The sequence below is a fragment of the Sapajus apella genome, unplaced genomic scaffold (genome assembly GCF_009761245.1).
Source record: "Sapajus apella isolate SASKATOON/1434 unplaced genomic scaffold, GSC_monkey_1.0 scaffold3, whole genome shotgun sequence".
Classification (NCBI taxonomy): Eukaryota; Metazoa; Chordata; class Mammalia; order Primates; family Cebidae; genus Sapajus; species Sapajus apella.
The window spans coordinates 49117899-49138393 of record NW_022436943.1 but is presented as its reverse complement, the minus strand read 5'-3'; positions in this window follow the sequence as shown (position 1 = coordinate 49138393).

Sequence of the window (20495 nt, the reverse complement as noted above, 5' to 3'; positions counted from 1 at the left end):
CATATTTTAATTAAAAGCATTTGAATGGATCAAAAGCATTCTCTTTGGTATATCTTCATATGATATACCACTCTCTTGCAGGTGACCTAGCCTGAAAAAGACAGGGATGAAAAGTTATAAACTGGATGAGAACATAGGGTGTCAGTGATTAGACTGTACTGGAGTTATATTATTACACGGGACTATTCTGGAGTTATGCAAATTTTACTGGGCTGAGTTTTTTTATGTTAAAACAAAGGGGTTATTCATTTGTTTTCTAATAATGATTGAAAAAGCTAAGGAAACTGCCCATGATTTCATCCAAGGAGAGAGAAGGAGTAATCCAGAAAGTAAAGCTGAACGGGTATTGAGATGCCTGTCCAATCCACGAGGTTATACGTGTATCGGCCAGGCAGGGGTTGAGTCGGTGCCACCCTTACTGTGTCCATTTAGCCTTTGCTGACGCATCTTCTGCCTGTCCTCCAACCTGATACTTTGCTTTGTGTCTCTGGCCTCTTCAGGACCTAGTCTACCATTTCAGAGCATCGGTTGAGACTCTGAACTCTCAAGGCAGCCTCCCAGCTGTTAAGTGCTGGTTTCCCTCCATCTCTTCATTTGCCAACAGGAATAATAACAGAGGCCATCTCCAAGGGCAGGTTTTTTTTTGTTTTGTTTTGGTTTTTTTTTTTTTTTTTGAGACAGAGTTTCGCTCTTGTTACCCAGGCTGGAGTGCAATGGTGCGATCTCGGCTCACCATAACCTCCACCTCCTAAGTTCAAGCAATTCTCCTGCCTCAACCTCCCAAGTAGCTGGGACCAAGGGCAGTTTTGAGCATTACATCACACTGTCAGCATTCATTCAATGCTGGCTACCTCCTTACCTCACTCCTCTATTCAAATGCATCCTTCTCACGGACACTGCATTTTTTCATGATGTCTAGAAACAGCTCTTTTAGCATGGCCTTGGGAGTCCCTCCTATGAACTTGCCAGAGATCCCCCATGCCTCCCTGACCACAGAAGTTCAGACTCAGCCTGATGGAGCTTGAACCAGACATGGAAGGAAGGTGATGTGGACATCACCTCCTGCAATGAGGAGGAAGACCAGCTACTCTGAGCCCCCTGCATATGCCAATGACTACATTCATCATCCCATTCATTCCTTACTGCAGAATAGAAAATAGATTCAGAAAGTCTAACTGGCATAAGCTCATGCAGCTAGTAAATAGTGAGGCTGAATTGAATCCTAGGTCTCATTGGCATGAATCTACAGCGTTCCCAACTCAACACACTGAAGAAAGTCCAGGGAGTCCAGCAGGAAGGTAGGAGAGGCTAAGGCAAGAATGAAGGATTGACTTCCGGTCTCTTGCTTCACCAAATCCACAGCTCTTTCCAGGGACCACACCAGTGTTCACTTTGGGGATGTAGTAACACATAGCAGGGGCATGATTGAGGAGAGAGAGTGTGGAGTTAAGTACATTAAAACTTAAACACGAGCTCCCAATTTTAGTGATTCTCTTTAAAGTGGCAGCAGATCCCAGCTGAGCCTGTGTGGCACCTGGGTGTCCACCTGAGTTTACTGGCATGTAGGGTTTTGTTTGGTTGGTTGGTTTTCTGTTTTATTTGTTTATTTGGCTGAATGGGCCAGGGGGCAGGGAAGAGGGACGGAGACTCTGGCATCCAGAGGAGAGAAGAGAGGGGAAAATGGAGCACAAACAGGTGCTAAGCCTCTGTGTACCAGGGACCAGGTCAGCCCTATGTCATACTTTGACACCCTGGGAGACTTCAGGTGACCCCCACCAGGACAGCCAAGTTGAGCAGTCAGCAGGAGACGTTGTACTTCCAGGGGTGCCACCCTCCCACCGAGGGTGTCGGCAGCACTGGCCACAGTGAGATGCCCTAGGGAGCCTGGCAGGAAGAGGACACCATGAAAAGATGTCCCTGCAGGAGAGAAGGAACATGGCAGACCCTCAGGACAAGTAAGCACCTGTGAAACAGCTGGGGGGACTCCCAGGGACACCTGAGAAAGGAAGACACGAACTTCACAGGGGACAAGAGTCCGCATGAGCATTTGGACTAGCCAGGGATTAGCCAGGCTTGGGGACATTGTGTTACTGCTATGACCACCAATGGCTTTACCAAAGGAAAGGAAGAAATGAAAAATGGAAGGAAGAAGAGAAGAGGAGAGGAAAGAAAAAGGAGGGAGAGGGAGAGGAGAGAAGAAGGAGGAAGTGAGGAGAGGAGAGGGGAGAAAAGCCCTCCTGCTTGTCACAGGTAGCCTTGGGCACTGAGGCCCTCCCCATGCAAATAAGTACCTAAGAGATTCAGCTTTTCTTCCTTTCTCTCAACCAGAGCAAAAGAAGCTGTAATGAGGTTATTTATTCCTTCCAAGAAGCATTGTGGTAATAAGTCCCTCAGCTGACTGCTCTTGGGCTAAGCTTCCTCACAAATATATGAAATGCCCAAACCCAGCAATCAGTACAGCTAATTGAAATGCCAACTCGAAGTTCACTAGATGACTGCCGCTGGGGTCACAGTCATTACCGGCGATTAAATGTTATGAGAAAAGATCCAGGAAGAGACACCATTTTAGCAATAAGCTTTAACCTCACACCCACTGTGGGGAAAGAAAAAGAAAGACAAATGCTGGGCGAGAAAGCTGGACTAGAACCAGGACAGGGTTTGGCTCTGGGGAACGCAGACAGAAGACAGACTGCGGCAGGAAGTATCTCGGCTACCTCCCAGGAAGCTGATGGCAAGAACATAGATGGATTCAATGCTCTCAACTAAAGGGTCCCTTGATCAGGATGGGAGAGCCAACCCAGGAACTGCATCTGGCTTTACCTATTTTTTCTCACCTGTAAAACAAACAGAATAAAACCTGTATCTTTGGAATTACTCGGAGAATTAAATAAGTTATTTAAATACTGAGATGAATGCCTACCTTACAGCAGCTACCCAACAGATATTTGTACCAACAAACAGCCAGCAACAAATCAAAAAAATTCATTGTGAATTTATTAAATCCAGGAACTCTTAAAAGGATGTAAAGATGAATATCACCCAGTTTCTGGCCTTAACAGACTCCCCAGTTGAGATAAGTGAAGGGACATTTGTCCAGCACATACCAGGTCCCAGGGCCTATGGCAAGTATCCTATGTAAATTAGGGTCTTCAATTCTCAAGGATACCTGATAAAGACTGAGGCTCAGAGATCACACTGCAGGAGTATGGAGAGGCTGTGTTTCAAAGTCCAGTATGCTTGTCTCCCAAAGCCATGTCATTTCCCTGCACCACTTGACCTCCTATGATGGAAACATGTAGAATGTTCAAAAACAAGAGTGGAAACAGAGCTCACAGTAAATGAGATATTTGACGGCAGCACATGGTCCCCAGACTGGTGACAGCTCCATACTTTTAGGAGGAAGGAATGTCACTTTGGCTTGATCATGCCTGTATTAGTTTTTTGCAGTCACCATAACATATTACCCCTTGGTACTCTAGAACAACAGAAATGTATTCTAGCAGAGCTCTGAAGGCTGGAAGTCCTAAACCAAGCTGTCAGCGGGGCTGAGCTCTCTCCAGAGGCTCTGGTGGCTCCTAGCAATCCTTGGCTTCTTTGAAAACATCACTCAATATCTACCTCCACAGTTAAGTTGCTCTTCATGTGTCTCTGGATCTTAAAAACGCTTGTGGGTGCAGTACCACAGGCCTGTGATCCCAGCACCTTAGGAGGCAGAGGCGAGTGGATCACTTGAACCCAGGAATTCAACACCAGCCTAAGCAGCATAGTGAGAGCCTGTCTCTACCACAAATACAAAAATTAGCCAGGTGTGTTGTCATGCATTTGTAATCCCAGCTACTTGGGAGGCTGAAGAGGAGGGATCACTTGAGCCCAGGAGATAGAGGCTGCAGTGAGCCAAGATTGCACCACTGCACTCCAGCCTGGGCAACAGAGTGAGACCCTGTCTCAAACAAACAAGCAGAAAAGAACATTTGTTATTGGATTTAGGACCTAGTCAGGTAATCTGAGATGATCTCATCTCAAGATCTTTAATTATGTCTGCAAAGACTTTTCCCACGTAAGGTCACATTCGCAGAGTCTGGGAATTGGGATGTGGATATATTTGGGCGAGCACAATTCAACGCACTAGGACACCCTAACCTTCCACTCACCAATGTCAGGAATGTCCTCTCACCAATTATTCCCTCCCTCTCCATCTCGCCTTGTCATTCTCTCTCATTAGCCTTCCCATACTCATGACCAAGATTCTTTCTTTAAAATTTCCCTCGTGTGTTTCTTTTCATTCGTAAACCCTAAACTCCTTAGAGAGTTGTCTCCAGAGCAGTTCCACCTTCCTCACCACCCACCTGCATCTTCATGCCTTGGCGCCTAATTTCTGCCCTCACTACTGGACTGGCAGTCCTCTCCCAGGTCACCAACAATGACGTGGTGGCCTGTTGCCACAGCTTCTTTCCATGAGGCCTCATTTCTCCGGTGCCCCCTCCTCCACTCAGCCCTAGCCACGCCAGTCTTCATATTGACTTAAAGGCTCATTTCCTATCTCAAGAGCTGCTGTTCTCTCTGCCCAGAATATTCTCCCACCCTATATTAGTCAAGGTTCTCCTGAGACACAAAACCAATAAAATGAGCATGTATATGGAAAGAGGTGTACTTAGAGAATTGGTCCATGTGATTATGAAAGTTGACAAGTCCAAAACCTGAAGGGGGACCAAAATCTGCAAGGGGGCAGGTTGTCAGTTGGAGACCCAGGAGAGTTGGAATTCACTCTTGCTCAAAGGAGGTCAGTCTTTTGTTCTTTCTCTTCAGGTCTTCAACTGATTGGGTGAGTCCCACCCACATCATGGATGGCCATCTGCTTTACTCAAAGTCCACTGATTTGAATGTTAATCTCTGGGACATGGGAAGGAAAGGTGGGAGGAGTGTGAAGGATAAAAGACTACACATTGGGTACAGTGTACACTGCTCAAGTGATGGGTACACCGAAATCTCATACATCACCACTGAAGAATTTATCCATGTAACCCAACACCACTTATTCCCCAAAAACCTATTGAAATGAACAAAAATTAGGTGGAAGAACAAAGTGGTGGCTACAATAGTTAAAAATTTGCTAATATGCAATTCTTTATTTCCTTCAATAAAGTGTGTAAAATGGTCAAGAATACTTTTTAAAAGTTGCAGCTATCACAAGTAACGGTGCTTTGAGCAATTTTGTCATTGGTTTTGGAATAATACCAGGACTCATTTCTGTTGAATAGATTGTTAGACGGGGGCATATCTTTCATCATCGTTAATAATGCCAAACCTTTTCCAAAAGGAGGACACTAATGCATGCTCCTATGGCAGCATATGTGAGTGCTCATTTTTCCAAATCTTTGCAGCCTCTTAGTTTTATCTCTCTCTAAAAATTCCACCACTTGGGTTAGTCTTTCATTTGTGTAGTCTTTTACTTAAAATTTTTAACAAATATGAATAAATAATAAAATAAATGTTAATCTCATCCAAAAACACCCACACAAAAACATCCAGAATATCTGCCACACATCTGGACACTGTGGCAAAGCCAAGTTGATAGACAAAATTAACCATCACACGCCCTGACTCCACTGTTTGCATAGTCGCCTCTTCCACTTTCTGGTCTCAAGTCAAATATGACTATGTCAATGGCCCTCCCTTACATCCAGTCTAAAGTAGCCTGCCTGTTTTACTTCATTTGTATGTGTGTGGCAAGTTTCACTGTTTAAAATTAGCATTTTGTTGTTGTTGTTGTTTACCTGTTTATTCCGTTATCTCTGCCACCTTTACCGCCAGCTGCGTGATGCTAAGAATGTTTGTCTTGGTCACAACTATACTACTGGTCACAACTGCAGCTACACGACCCAGTGACACAGGATTTTCTTCTCAATCACTTTGCAAGCCAGGACCTCCAACCGGTGAGACCCGGGCCTTGCTCAGCCACACTACCTGCTACAGGAGACAGCCCGCCCACTCAGCCTTCCTGGGCCAAGTCTGGCTTGTGCACCAGTTCCCCAGTTCTTGTGTCCCACCCAAGAAGAGTGAGGATGCACTGATAATCAAAGAGTGAGCAAGGCGGGGGGTTTATTGAGAGATAAAACAGAGTTCAGTGGAGAGGGAACACAGGGGTGGTCCCTCTACCCAAAGGTTGGAAAGTCCCCCTGATACTGAGTCCAGGGCTTTTATGGGCTCAGAATGGGGGAAGCAAGGTTATAGGTAGTACTGGAAAAGGCAACATTAAATTGATTAAAACACATTATTAAGAAAGAATAAATCAGGAAAATGTGGGCAAACAGGAACAGAAGCTCTTACTGGGTCGTGGGTTTCATCTGGGACCAGCAGTCCCATCTTTCAGCCTTTAGGCTGTTTTGGCTTGAATGTGGGTTTTACCAGGGATCTGCCCCATCTGCCAGTTTTTTTTAACTGAGATTTTAAAAACTCACACAAACTCCTTAGGCGCTGTGTGAGTTTGCATTAGTTTGGATCATGGAGGAACCCAATGCCATGATAGAGGTAGAAGGGCAAGAGATGTATGGGTCCCACCTGTGAAAGATAAAGGGGTTTTAATAAGCTCTGAGAGCTGAGCAGGAAGAGAGGAAGGAAGAGGGATGAGTAGGCAGAGTTTGAGGCTGCAGCACAGTTCTAGAAAAGTCTCAGCCTGCCCACTGCAGAGTCCAATGGAGGAGTCCCACATACCGCAAGAATAGAGAGCCATATCCAACCACTGGCTGGGAGGCACGTGCCCTGGCACATGCGTGAGCCATTCAGACGGTCAGAGACTGGGCTGCCACTCACAATCCCCTCTGATGGACAGCTTGGTAGAGCATTTTCATGTCCATTCTAGGCACTTGATAACTACTGAGTGACTGAATGGGTGATTGAATGAGTAAATGTTCTCATTAAACATCCTGCTCCATCTCTCCTCAGCACAGGACATGAATGACAGCCAAATTCCTCTCTCGCCAGTCCTGAAACTGCCCCTTGGCCTCTGTGTGTTTGCACTGCATCCTCCTGGTTTCCCTCCCACCTCTCTAGCCCTTCTATTTTCTTCTCTGTTTCCTCCTCTTCATCTTCACCCTGATGTACGGGTGTCCCCCAAACTTCCACTTTCTGCCAGCCCTCTTTCTTCCACTGCTGTCCCATAGGCCTGGAATAGGAGAGAGGGGCAGGAAGGCATTGTCTGGGTGATATCAGTAATAGCCATGGTTTGTGGAGCGCTCACTGTGTGCCAGGCCCTTGACTGAAGCTTTCATTGCATTAGGTTGGTTATCCTCACTTAGACGCTCAAGAGCCATTGGCATCCCATTTTAGAGATGTGGAAGCTGAAGCTTGGAGGAACTTAGTACAAGGTCACACAGCTTATAAAATGCCAGAATTCAAACCCAGGCCTACATGAATCCAAAGCCCCTATTTTCACCAGACTGGAGGTCCTTGAGGTTAGAAGCCACCTTTTACAACTTCTTATATCCCATGGCACCTAGCCAGCTGAACACACAGTAGGTGTTTGGTGACTGCTGAGTACCTGGTACACATTCCCTGCAGAGGCCCTGTCAGCAGCAAAGGGGTTAACTGCTCTGTCGGAGGGAGCCTGGCTTTGGGCAACCTCTTTCAAATAATGAGCTTCTGGTATTCTTGCTAATGACATTCTCCTCTCACTGCTTCAGGTTTTACTCACAGGATTAATGAATTAATTAGTGAATATGGGTGAGAAGCTCTTTGAAGTTGTAAAAAGCCCAGAGTACAAATACTAAGCAAAGGGACCAAACAGACTGCATCAGATGCCCTGTGAGTGATGAGCAGCTCCGTGTGACTGAGCCGCCTGCTCTCTGGGGACAAGCACAGACGGAACAAAGAAAAGAAAAGGGGGCACCCGGGGCACCGAGAGCACACCCAACGCCCAGGCCAGCCTTCCCAGGCTCCCCGTCCCCACTGCAGGCCTGGAAAGCAGTTTATTTGGTCTGCTCACTCACAGGTTAATAGTGGCTGCCTGGATTGCTGTGCAGGAGGAGAATCTGGGGCCATCTTGAGGCTCAGCAAGGAAGAGTGCCACCTTATCAGTGTCTGCTACAACAAAATCAGTACAGAACCCACCACCCCAGAACCCAGGAGCTTACAACAGCCAGCCTGTACACTTGCAATCTTTAGGTCAACTGAGGGCGGGCTGATGGAGAATGGGTTCGGCTGGTGTGGCTCAGGTCTGCTCCAGGCATCTCTCCTTCCCCTACTGGGATCAGCTGTTAGCTCAAGCACGTTCCCCTCATAGCAATGGCAGAGGTGCAAGGAAATACACAAGCCCAGTCACTCAAGTGCATCTCCATCCTCCATCTGTGCTCACTCACTAACATGCCACTGGACCAAACAAGCCCTAAGAATGAGGCGAGCCCAAAAACGAGAAGTAAGGAGGTGTGCCTGACCACAGTGGAAGGACATTGCAAAAGTACATTAAAAAGAGCTGGATACAGAGAGGGCTAAAGAATTGACGGCATTAATTCCTCTAATACCAGGGAGGAGGAGGAAGAGCAATTAACCCACGTATTTTGCACACATGGCCAACAATCTAAATTCTTTGCCCTGCTGTTTCTGCGAGGCCACAGGCTGGAGCAGAACAGTGCCTGCCTTCCTTTAAATAGGACATAGATCTCTGGTTCATCAGCCACAACCAGGTGCTTCCTTCACACATAGGAGGCCCTTCATTGTCTGTCTGGCTCCTGAGGGTATTGGAGGCTAACACCTCCGTTATAAAATACACTTACCATTGCCAGTAGCATGCATACCTGACAGTACCTAAACCAAGGAGTCTGCTACCAAGTAAAGGAAGTATTGCTAATTCAGTTGTCTTATGAGATAAATAGCTAAATAATAATGTGGCCATTGTTTGGATGTTCTAAACTTGGTGAAGTATAAACGTGAAACTTTTACTCTCTTTAATTGTCGCCTTCAATGTGGCTATGGTATACCTCCTTTTCAGCTCGTAGCAACATCCAATAAGTTTTCGGTCACTTTTAGATATTAAAATGCAGCCCAGTCCAGCTGGAGACACAGTGTCCTATTTAATTTGGCCTTTGCATTGCCCCCTCCTGTCAGGGCTCACCGTAACTTGCCCTGAAGAACTTGTGGGAGAGAGGAGGGGCTGCTACAGTCCATGCTTTCCTCCCCTGTCTCATCCGTCCCCATGTGCAAACCAGAAGGGCAAGGGCTTTAGCACCTCCAGAACCCTACATGACCAATGAAAAACACCCAAAATGCAATTTTCTGTATCTTCCATGAACAATTCCAAGGCGGCATCTCAACTGGTGCCCATAGCTTCCCAGGGAAGAAGGGGAAACTTCTTTTACTTGACGGATGACCGTACGCCACCTATAAGCTCCGAGTGGTTGGTACTCAAATGCTGGCTGTCCCATGGGCGAACACAGGAAGCCCTCCAGGGTCTCTCCACTGCACCATTTCCTAATGTGAGAGATGCACCCTCAAATATCTCCCAGTTCCTCCGTATACACACTCACGCCTCTCGCCCTGGCAACCCACTTCGCATGCTGCACATCAGCAACATGATGTGTCAGACAAGTTCGATCCTCATCTCTCATCCTTTCAGCCACCATTGTGCTCTGGCCATTGTCATGGCAACAAGTGATAGCCCCCTGCCTCTGCTTCGGGCATCTCTTGCTTTCTGCCTGGGGCCTCTTGCCTTATGAGCTGCCTGCTGGAGTCTGGTCAGCCGCTCTGGTGCAAGTGCACACTGGAAGGGCAAGGGCTTTAGCACCTCCAGGACCCTGCGTGATGAATGAAAACCAAAACACAGTCTTCCGTGAACAATTCCAAGGTGGCATCCCAACTGTTGCCCATAGCAGTTGCCCACAGCAGTATCCGGCTCAAGAATGCACCCATGGAATTGGGTTTCCCTCCTTTCCTTTCACTTTTCCCAGTCCCTCTATTCCTGGTCTCCAGAATTTGTATGACGATTCAGTAAGTTAATATAAATGAATACTTAGCATGGTTCTTGGCACATAATGGTCAATAAGTATTAAGTATTACTGCAACATTCTGTTGGATGTGTTTTCTCAGATAACCACAGAACTTTCAAAATATTGCATACAAATGTAAAATATATATAGTACACATTTGTCATATATATTACACATGTAATATAATATATGTAAATGATAGCCACTATCTATATGTAGCTTTAGAGTACTTGTTGGTGTCATATGTTAAAATGTTTTCGATGCATGGGGTTACGTGAAATATATCATTAAAATTAATTTTACCTGTTTTTTCATTGTATTAATATAAAAATTTTATGTTAATGTTAACAGACATGTTATATTAATACATGGTAATATACAATGTTAATGTTTAAAACAAAAATGTTTAAATCACATATGTAGTTCATATTATATATATATAAATATATAATTTTGTTGTTGCTTTTTTGAGACAGAGTCTCACTCTGTAACCCTGGCTGGAGTGCAGTGGCATGATCTCGGCTCACTACAACCACTACCTCCCAGGTGCAAGCGATTCTCCTGCCTCAGCCTCCCAAGTAGCTAGGATTACAGACACTTGCCACCATGCCCAGCTAATTTTTGTATTTTTAGTAGAGACAAGGTTTCACCATGTTGGTCAGGCTGGTCTCAAGTTCCTGACCTCGTGATCCACCTGCCTTGGCCTCCCAAAGTGCTGGGATTACAGGCATGAGTCACTGCACCCAGCCCACATTATATTTTTATTGGACAACGATGCTATATAAGGTGCTTAACACAGTACCTAGAACAGAGTAAGTTTTCAATAAAATCATGTTTTTACTCAAAGTTATCTCATCTAATCCCATACGGTAGGTGCTATTACCCATTTTACAGATAAAGAAGCTGATGCTTAACCCTGTAGGCAGCTCCAGTGCTGGGCTGTGGTGGTAGAGCTGGGACTCCCATCCTGTCCCTGCATGTCCAGAGTTTGTGCTCTCTCTCCTATGACTTGTTCACTGTTTTGAAGATGTCAGTTATCTGATTCTCCTAAGTGACCCACTGCAAAATCCTGAAACTCAAAGTCCTCGGGATTTGTCCCAGTGAGGAGCAAGGACACACAGTTTGTTTTGACCATGGCATTCCCCAGCTGGGCTGGAGGGGAGAAACTTCCCACAGGGCAGGGACCTGGAAGGTGGAAACAGCTCCTGAAGGGGAGGGAGGCAGATGAGTTTCAGAGACCAGCGCCAAGAAAGGCAGGGACCCCAGGTACTGGGCCCTGAGTGAGAAGCACTTCCTGATTTTATCACAGTTGTTCACATGACTTTGGTCTTTTCAGCAGCTCCATCCTTATTATGTGTCTAAGAGGAAATGACATTGTTGTTGATGGTCAACAGTGTGGTCTACACCATCAAGAGTCCACCCCTCTTGTTGTGGCAGGACACTGAGACTGCCTGCTGGGGCCTGCTCCTGGGGACAGACAGCTCCTCAGTGACACCCAAACCCGCAGCCCCACCCAAATCAAGGGTGATGTGAGGACTTTTGACCACAGCCTGAAGTCTGATTCTTCCAATTGTAGGTGGGGAATCAGACCTGAGAGTTCAAATAATGAGGAGATGCTCTGACAGACAAGGAGTAAAAGGGACTTGGGGACATGGAGGTCTGGGGTGAAGAGTAGGAAATGGTCTTGGGAGTCCTGGTCAAGCCAAACACTGTTTCTCCAAAGCCCTCAGCTGGCTTGATCGCAGGTGACACCTGCACCAGCCACAGTCCTGGGAACCAGCCCTCAGACCCCTGCCATCCTCATGCTCTCTAATGATCTGGAGGCTCCCAACCTGTCTCCTGTGGCCCTGAACTGAGACCAGTGGAGCCGAGACAAAACAGACCAGTTGAAACTTGAAAAGCACTGCACCAGATTGAAGCCTGGGTTGGCAAAGCTTAAAAGGGACAGGGGGTGATTAATAGGATCCACAAAGAGACCCACTCCATCAAAAGTTCACATTCAAAGCATCAAAGGCAGGCCAACTTGGATCTCCCAGAACTTGAAACACTTCATAATAACAGCGAGGACTCAATAGCACCACCTTCTGGCAAAAAGAAAAACTATAAACTGCAGAATCTGAAATCAACATTCAAAGAAGCAGTTCAAATCAAAGCTGAGCCAGGCACAGTGGCAATCCCAACACTTTGGGAGTCCAAGGCGGGCGGATCACGAGGTCAGGAGTTTGAGACCAGCCTGGCCAACCTGGCGAAACCCTATGTCTACTAAAAATACAAAAATTAGCGAGGCGTGACGGCACATGCCTGTAATTCCAGCTACTCAGGAGGCTGAGACAGGAGAATTGCTTGAAACCAGGAGGCGGAGGTTGCAGTGAGCCGAGATCATGCCACTGCACTCCAGCGTGGGCAAAATAACGAGACTCCGCCTCAAAAAAAAAAAAATCAGAAGGGCCTTCAGAAATCACTTCCTGGGTCAAACCTCTCATTTTATGAAGGGAGAAACTGAGGCCCTGAGAAACAGGAAACTTTCAAAAGCCAATCGATTGTTGAGAGCAGGGCAGAAGCTTGAATTTGAGACTCCCAACTTGCAGTTAAAGGTGTTTCACATAAGGCTGTAGGAAATAGGGATGGAGCTTGCTGGCCACGGCCGCCACGCCGTTGTGCCAGGCAGCATGCAAATGTAGGTTAGCATCGTCCCCACTGTACAAAGGAGGCTCCTTAATTGGGCTTAGGTCTCAGAACCTGCGTCCAGGAGTGTCAGTGCCACAGCCAGAGTTTTCTGACCACGGCATTGCTCTGCCTCCAGTGAATTAAAAGCTAAAACCCTAGAGATTTCTATTGCAGGTCCTCCCTCCAGTCACATCACCTAATGCCTTTACCATGAGGAGGGAAAGGAAGCCGTCGGGTGCTCCATAAGGAAAAATTATTAGCGACTTCACAATCTGCTCACGTTTACCAGCTATAGAGAAAGCTTGAATCACATCTCCAAAGGCAGGTGTAGAACGTGTATATGTTCCATGGTTTTTTCAAAGACTCCTAGATTCCACACAGTTGAACTTTGATTGTTTAAGGCCAAACAGCATATAATCATTCCTGCAGTGTGCCCAATATGCAATTCCACAAGGATCACCTGCACAGACCCCTGCCTGATGGTTTATTTAGAAATGGAGCAGGTCCTCTCCCCAACACATGGACATGCTTGACCATCTCAGAAATCAGAGATCCCCATTCGGGAGGACCATTTTTTAAACTGCCACTGGTGCTCAAGAAAAGGGTTGTCCCTAAGTAAACAAGTGTTGAATGAGTGACAGGAAGCCCAGAGAGAGCATGTCCTGGCATCCATCAGGTTTCCTGTGGCAGAGTTCACTCTTGACCTCCTTTCTCATTTTTCCCAGGCTTCTGACTTTCAAAAAGTCAGTCATCCCTGGATTTGTCGCTTGTCACTCTATATGTATTCCACTCATGACTTCCACTTCCATCTAAACACTGATGCTCCCCAAGCCCTAATCTTTAGCTCTATCTTCTCTGGAGGGCTAGATTTAACGGTGTCATGACCTTCTTACATCAGTTAGGAATGCATTCACTCAATTTATCAGAAAGCCTGATATACAGTCCTGAATTAAATAAGCAAGGCTTTATCTTTTTCACATAACAGGTTGTCTGGAGGTAAGTGATTCCTAGCATTCATTCAATAGCTCGATGACATCAAAGCCAGAATCAAGGCTGTTCTCTTAATTTTCCATCTGGCTTATGACTTCAAAGTTTTATGTAGCTACTGCATATGAGGCAGTAAGAAAGAGAGGGGAGATACTGCCTGCTGTCTGTTTCCATTTCATCAGGAAAAGGCTGATGCATCCCAGAGCACTTGGGGCATTCAGAACCCAGTAATAGAGCGGCCCTTACTGCAAGATGCACCATGCACATTCGCGGGGCTGTTAGCTGGGAAGACAGGTTGGCATCAGGCCTTAATATTGTCACAGAGGTTAGCAATATCTGCCCTGAAGGCCTTCATTCTCCTGAGACGGCATTCTCATCCTCAACCCCATCATCCAATTAGTTATCACATTCTGCACTTCCTGTTCAGAAGTTCCTCTCAGATCAATTATTCCCTTTCTGTCTCCTTTGTCAGGATCTTAGTTCAAATCTGTATCATTCCTCATCTGACTAACAATATGGAAAAGCCCCTCTGTATCTGGCCCCCACTTCCCTCTCTCTTCTCCTGTCTTTACCGGAACCATTCCTTATGTGCACGCACAGACACACACTAACATGCACGTATACACTCCCTGCTGCTCTGCCCGCCTTGACTACAGCCCTACCCAGTCCCATCCGGTCCTTGCCAATTCCCCACTCTCTTACTCCAGTAAATGTGTTCTTTTCTCATTCTTCCAGATGTCTAAGATGATCATTCCTCCGGGAAGACTTCCTCGCCACCCCGTCTGTTAGGGGCCCCTCCTCTGTGCTCCCACAATACATAGTATTATGACTTCCATTTCTGTCTAAACACTGATGGCCCTCAAACACCAGTCTTCAACCCTATCCTCTCTGGAGGCCTAGATTTAATGATGTCATGGCCTGCCTGTATCCATTAGAAACTTATTCACTCAATTTCTCAGAAAGCCTGATATACAGCCCTGAATTAAATAAGCAGGGCTTTAGCTCACATATCAAGTGATCTAAAGGTAAGTGGTTGCTGGCATTTGTTCAATGGCCTGATAACATGAAGGCCAGCATCAAGGCTGTCCTCTTAACTCTTTAATGAGGTCCAATAATCATACCTCCCTCCCCTGCCCAGTTCTGAATTCATTGAGAAATAAGACAAATGAGTCAACTCGTGAAGAACAAGTACGTCATCTGTTTTACTGACTAAATACTGACATTGGAGAATGCCCAGAATTAGACTTATTCATTCAGCTTCAGGAAACTGGGCTGGGCCTGGGGCAGAACAGGGGCACATGCCTGGAGTGTTTCTCAAAGGCAATGCCCTCTGTGTAGAGGGAAATATCAGGCAGGGGAAGGAACATTCCCCTCCACACCCACACCTCACTTCACCTCTCATCACGTTATTCTGGTGTTGTGTTTCCATCACACTGCATGTACCATGAACCTTGCTTTGTGCTATTGCTAGAGGGATAACACGGTCTTGCCCCTCTGCCCCTTCTCATCCTAGAAATCAGAATGGTCTTCTAAAGACCCATAGCGAATCATGTCAGTCCCTGCTCCTAGCTGCCCGGAAGAACAAGTGCCTTGCAGCTTCGCATGGTGTACAGATCCACCCCAGTCTGGTGCAGCCCACCTCACCTCCAACCACTCTTGTCCTCGCCTCCAGGGTTCCAGCCACACCAGACTCCCAGCCTTCTCTGGGCAGGCCACGTACTTTCCTGCCTCTTCCTCTTTGCACCTCTGCTCCCTTGGCCTGAACTAAGCATCCCCTTTTTATTCTGCTCTCCACATACAATCCTGCTTATCCTTTAAGACTAAGCAAATTTTCTCTTCTCTATGGAGCTTTCTCTTAACACTTGTCCCAAGGCCAGTGATACACATTTGGATCTCCAATTATTATCTGGTATGTAATAGGATCCGATTAAGAGCCTGTAGAATGAAGGCATTGTTGAATAAACATGTAAAGAAAATAATGAATGAATGAACATATCTTCCCAGTTGAATGGGACATTTCTTACAGGCAGGAACCATGCCTTACATTTTTGGAGTCTACATGTGAATCTCTCTCAATCATTACCTAAAATATAACAAGTGTTTAATAAAAGCTTGCAGAGTGAGGCATTATTCACTCTGCAATGAATATAAGAATGCGAATGAATAGCGGTTGAATCTACCCAGCTAGAATGTAAATTTCTTGCATGCAGGAGTCCTGCCTTATCCTCTCGTGCAACTCACCACAAATGAAAATGATGAGGGTGACAATAACAATGACAACTCCATTGACAACGATAATGACCACAACTGAATCAGCAGGCCTCTTCTCATCCTTTCTCTTCCTCCCCAATGTACAGTGCATCGGAGGACGCTCTCCAATCTCACTGAGCCGTTGAAAGAAATAAATGATAACATGTCACAGTAACATTTCGCAAATATAAAATGCCTCCAAATGGTTTACCCTCGGGGCAGTCCCTGGCTTCGAAAGAAAGCAGCTGTCTAACCACTTTAGCGAAGACTTGTGTTCTGGGATACACTGGGGGCAATACCTTGTATCTGCTAAAAGGTTTCAGAGCAAGAAAACATGTTGTCTGAGCAGAAATATGGGCAGCTTCAAAACTGTCGGCAGGGGTAAAGCTTTGACTGACACTGTCTGCCTGGATTCGGTGTCTGCTTGAACCTTATCCTCCCCTTTAGTTCTAGACAGGATATAAGGATATTTTTACCACAAGACAATGAGACCTTTTGTCTCTGTGGCCAGGGTGCTGGTCTTCCTGGAGGCCTGTGCCTACCAGGAGGGGCTCTGTGGCAGCACTTGGGGTCTGCCCCAGGACTTCAGATTCAACCCCAGCCAGTTGTATTATATGATCCTGAGAAAATCATTCATCTCTCCAAGCCTCAGTTGCCCTTTTAGTTCTAAGTCTCCAGAGAGCAACAAATATGTTCTCTTCATCTTTCAGATCAATGCAACAAAATTTATTTCTTTGATTTGCCTACTCAGCTCCAGCCATACTGGCCTTGTGCCATTTCTGGGACATGCCAGACACATGCCAGCTTTGGGACTTTTACACTGGCTTTTCTTTCCCCAGGAAGGGGCAAGGGGCATGGCTCTCTCCTTGCTGCTGTTTAGTCTTTGCTGACCATCCTACTTATAATTACAACCCCATCCCCACTTCCTGACTCACGCTGCCCTGATTAATTTTTTTCTATTGGTGGGACGTGGTGGCTCACACCTGTAATGCCAGCACTTTGGGAGGCCGAGGCGGGTGGATCACCTGAGCTCAGGAGTTTAAGACCAGCCTGGCCAATGTGGTGAAACCCCATCTCTACTAAAAATACAAAAATTAGCCAGGCATGGTGGCATGCACCTATAGTCCCAGCTACTTGGGAGGCTGAGGCAGGAGAATCACTTGAACCCAGGAGGCAGAGGCTGCAGTGAGCCAATATTGCATCACTGCACTCCAGCCTGGGCAACAGAGCAAGACTCAGTCTCAAAAAAAAAAAAAAAAAAAAAAAAAAAAAAAAGACATTCTCCATAGTATTGACTGCCTTCTAACATTCTATATAATTTACTTACATATTTGGTTTCTCATCTGTCACCCTCACCCCCACCCCATTACATAGGAAGCTCTAGGATGACAGAGATTTGTGTCTTTTTCTCACTGTTCAGAATAGTGCCTGGTACATAGTAGGGACTTAAAAATATCTGTTGAATGAGTAAATGAATTTAACACACCTATTAAGCACCTGCTATGTAACAGACTCTGGGATATAGAAATGAATAAGATAGCCCTCAAGATGCTAGGCATCTAGCAGGAGATAGAGATAAGGGCGAATAGAGTCATTGATTCATTTTACCAACAAAATGGAATCAGAAATGAAAAATGATGGATTCAGGGCAACCCACTGGAAGAACGAACTCTCTTGGGAGGAAAGAGGAGTCAGGTTTCCTAAGGGATTAACTTCTGCCCTTGGCTTAGAGGGACAAATAGGATTTCCTAGGGTTTAGGGGGCTGGGAAGGCTGTTTCAAGGCAGAAGTCTTGATTTATAAAGCACCAAAGACAAGATTCTGCCATTTGCTGAAATTTTTTTATTATTAGCAGAGATGTGTTGCTCCAAGATTGATTAATAAGTATGTATTTGTGTTTAAAAAGAGATAATCTGAGGTATCTTCTAGCTCTATTCCTTTACATGTCTATGGTTCTGTGATGCCTTGTAGGTTGAGTGTCCCAAATATGAAAATTCACAGTCCAAAATGCTCCAAAATTTGAAACTATTTGAGTGACAATGTGACTCTTGAAGGAAGTGCTCACTGGAGCATTTCTGATTTTTGGATTTTCAGATTTGGGATGCTCAACTAATGAATATGAAGCAAACATTCCAAAATCCAAAACACTTCTGGTCCCAAGCATTTTGGATCAGGTACTCAATCTGTGCCAAAACCCTCTTCCAGACAAAAGAATGTCCCAACAAAAAGTTGGGGAGGGAATGAGTTTTCTTCTTCCTCTGAGGTTCAAAAACTGGGTCCATGTAACAAACAAGAGCTAGATTAACAGGAAAATACATATGCAAGTTTATTGTGTGTATGAACGCGTCACAGGAAAACAAAAAGGAAATACCCCCAAAATCAGTGAGATTTGGTAGTTTATGTACCCTCTTCATAGAAGAGAGTGGAGTGGAGATGTAGGAACTTAGGGGAAAGTAAACAATTTTAAGGAAAGGTGAATAGGCCCTTAGGAGAACAATTAGGAGATATGAAAGTTGAGACAGGTCTGTCTGGGTGGGGAGATTGACTTCTAACCTCCTCTCTTGTGATACAAGTTCATCTTCCCTGGTTGACAAAACTCTCAGGAAGGGGATTGATGACAGCTGAGGTCTTTTTGGGCCATCTGTCTTTAGGAAGATAAGGAGAGATCAGAAAAAGATTCTCTCTGCTTTTTGCTTTCCAAGTTTCTTCAGGTCAAAGTCATCAATATTCCAAAGTAGCATACTTTTTTTTATTATGCTTTAAATTCTTGGGTGCACGTGCAGAATGTGCAGGTTTGTTACACAGTTATAAACGTGCCATGGTGGTTTGCTGCATCCATCACCCTGTCATCTACATTAGGTATTTCTCCTAATGCTATCCCTCCTCTAGCCTCCCACTCCCGACAGGCCCCAGTGTGTGATGTTCCCCTCCCTGTGTCCATGTGTTCTCATTGTTCAACACGAAAGTGGCATATTTTAGGATGACATCTGGAACTCCTTCAATTTCCCACACACAACAAATTGATCATTATAAAATTTTTTAACAAACAAATTCTCACCAGTTAAAATGCACATTTTCAGAGGAAGCTGATATCAGTCTTGAGTTACCAGAACAGATTGTTTTATTAAATATTTTAATTGACACCTGGAAATAAGTAGGATGCTTGGAGAATGAGACACAAAATAGGGAAATTTTGATGGAAATAACAACAGTTTAGACCAGGGGTGAGCAAAATATGGCCCATGTGCCAAATCAGCCCATTCTTGTTTGGGTATGACCCACAAGCTAAGAATGATTTTTACATTTTTAAATCACTAAGGGAAAAAAATCAAAATAAGAATACTATTTTGTGATACATGAAAATTATACAAAATTCAAATATCCAAATAAGGTTCCAATAAGCTTCTGTTGGAACACAGCATGCTCATTGGCTTGCATGGATGCTTTTCTACAAAAGGACAGAGTTGAGTAGTTGCAACACACTGTACAGCCTGTAAGGCCAAGGTATTTACCATCTGGCCTTTTACAGAAAGTCTGCAGAAATAGAATAGCGGATCTCAACTCCAGCTGCATGTTAGATCATTTAGGTGCATTTTAAAATATCTCAGTGCCTGAGCTCAATTCCCAAAGATTCTGATTTAATGGGTTTAAAGTAGGGCCTAAATACTGGTGTTTTTTAAAAACCTGCCCAGACATGGTGGCACATGCCTGTAATCCCAGCTACTCAGGAGGTTGAGGCAGGAGAATTGCCTGAACCCAGGAGGCGGAGGTTGCAGTGAGCCGAGATCGCGCCATTGCACTCCAGCCTGGGTAACAAGAGTGAAACTCCGTCTCAAAAAAAAAAAAAAAAAAAAGCTGCCCAGAGTAGATACCACTAGTGGTCTAAGGTAGGCCCCAGCCAGCCTTAGTAGAGTCCACGATACATTAGAAAAGCCAGTCAGAGGTACAGTGGACCATTCTCAGAGTGAGGCAACATAGCACCACCAGGCAGTGGCTTCCTTCCTGTTCTGGCAAAGCCCAGAGCCCCAGACTTCATCTCCTCTTAAAGTAGGATAAGGAGTGTAAAGCCTGTATCATGAGAAGTGTCTGCTTGGCTAAGAAAAAGTTGCATAGTCTTGGGCAAGTCACAAGTTACCAAAACTTTGGGTTTCTCAACTGAAAATCAAAATTATAACACACACAGAGTCGTGGTGAAGATTCAACGAGCTTCTGACTGCATTTTGGCATGTATTCTATCCCACCACCTGGATGCTATAAACTGATAGCTTACACCAGGATACTGGACGCCTACTTAGAAATGCACAACTATTAGGCTGTTTTTGGTAAATAATAGTAGCTTAGAAGTTGCCAAAGTTTAAAGATCAAGGTAGATTAAGCTACTCCCCTACACATTCACTACCAGAATATATGAAAGCAGGACTCAGATTAGATGGTATTTGTGATGACTCATGTTTATGTATCAGCTTGGTTAGGCCACGGGATCCATATATTGGGTCAAACACCAGTCTGGATGTTGGTGCGAAGATATTTTTCAATGAGATTAACATTTAAATCAGCTACGTTGGGAAATGGGCTACATCCAAACAGTTGAAAGGCCTTAAGAGAAAACAGACTG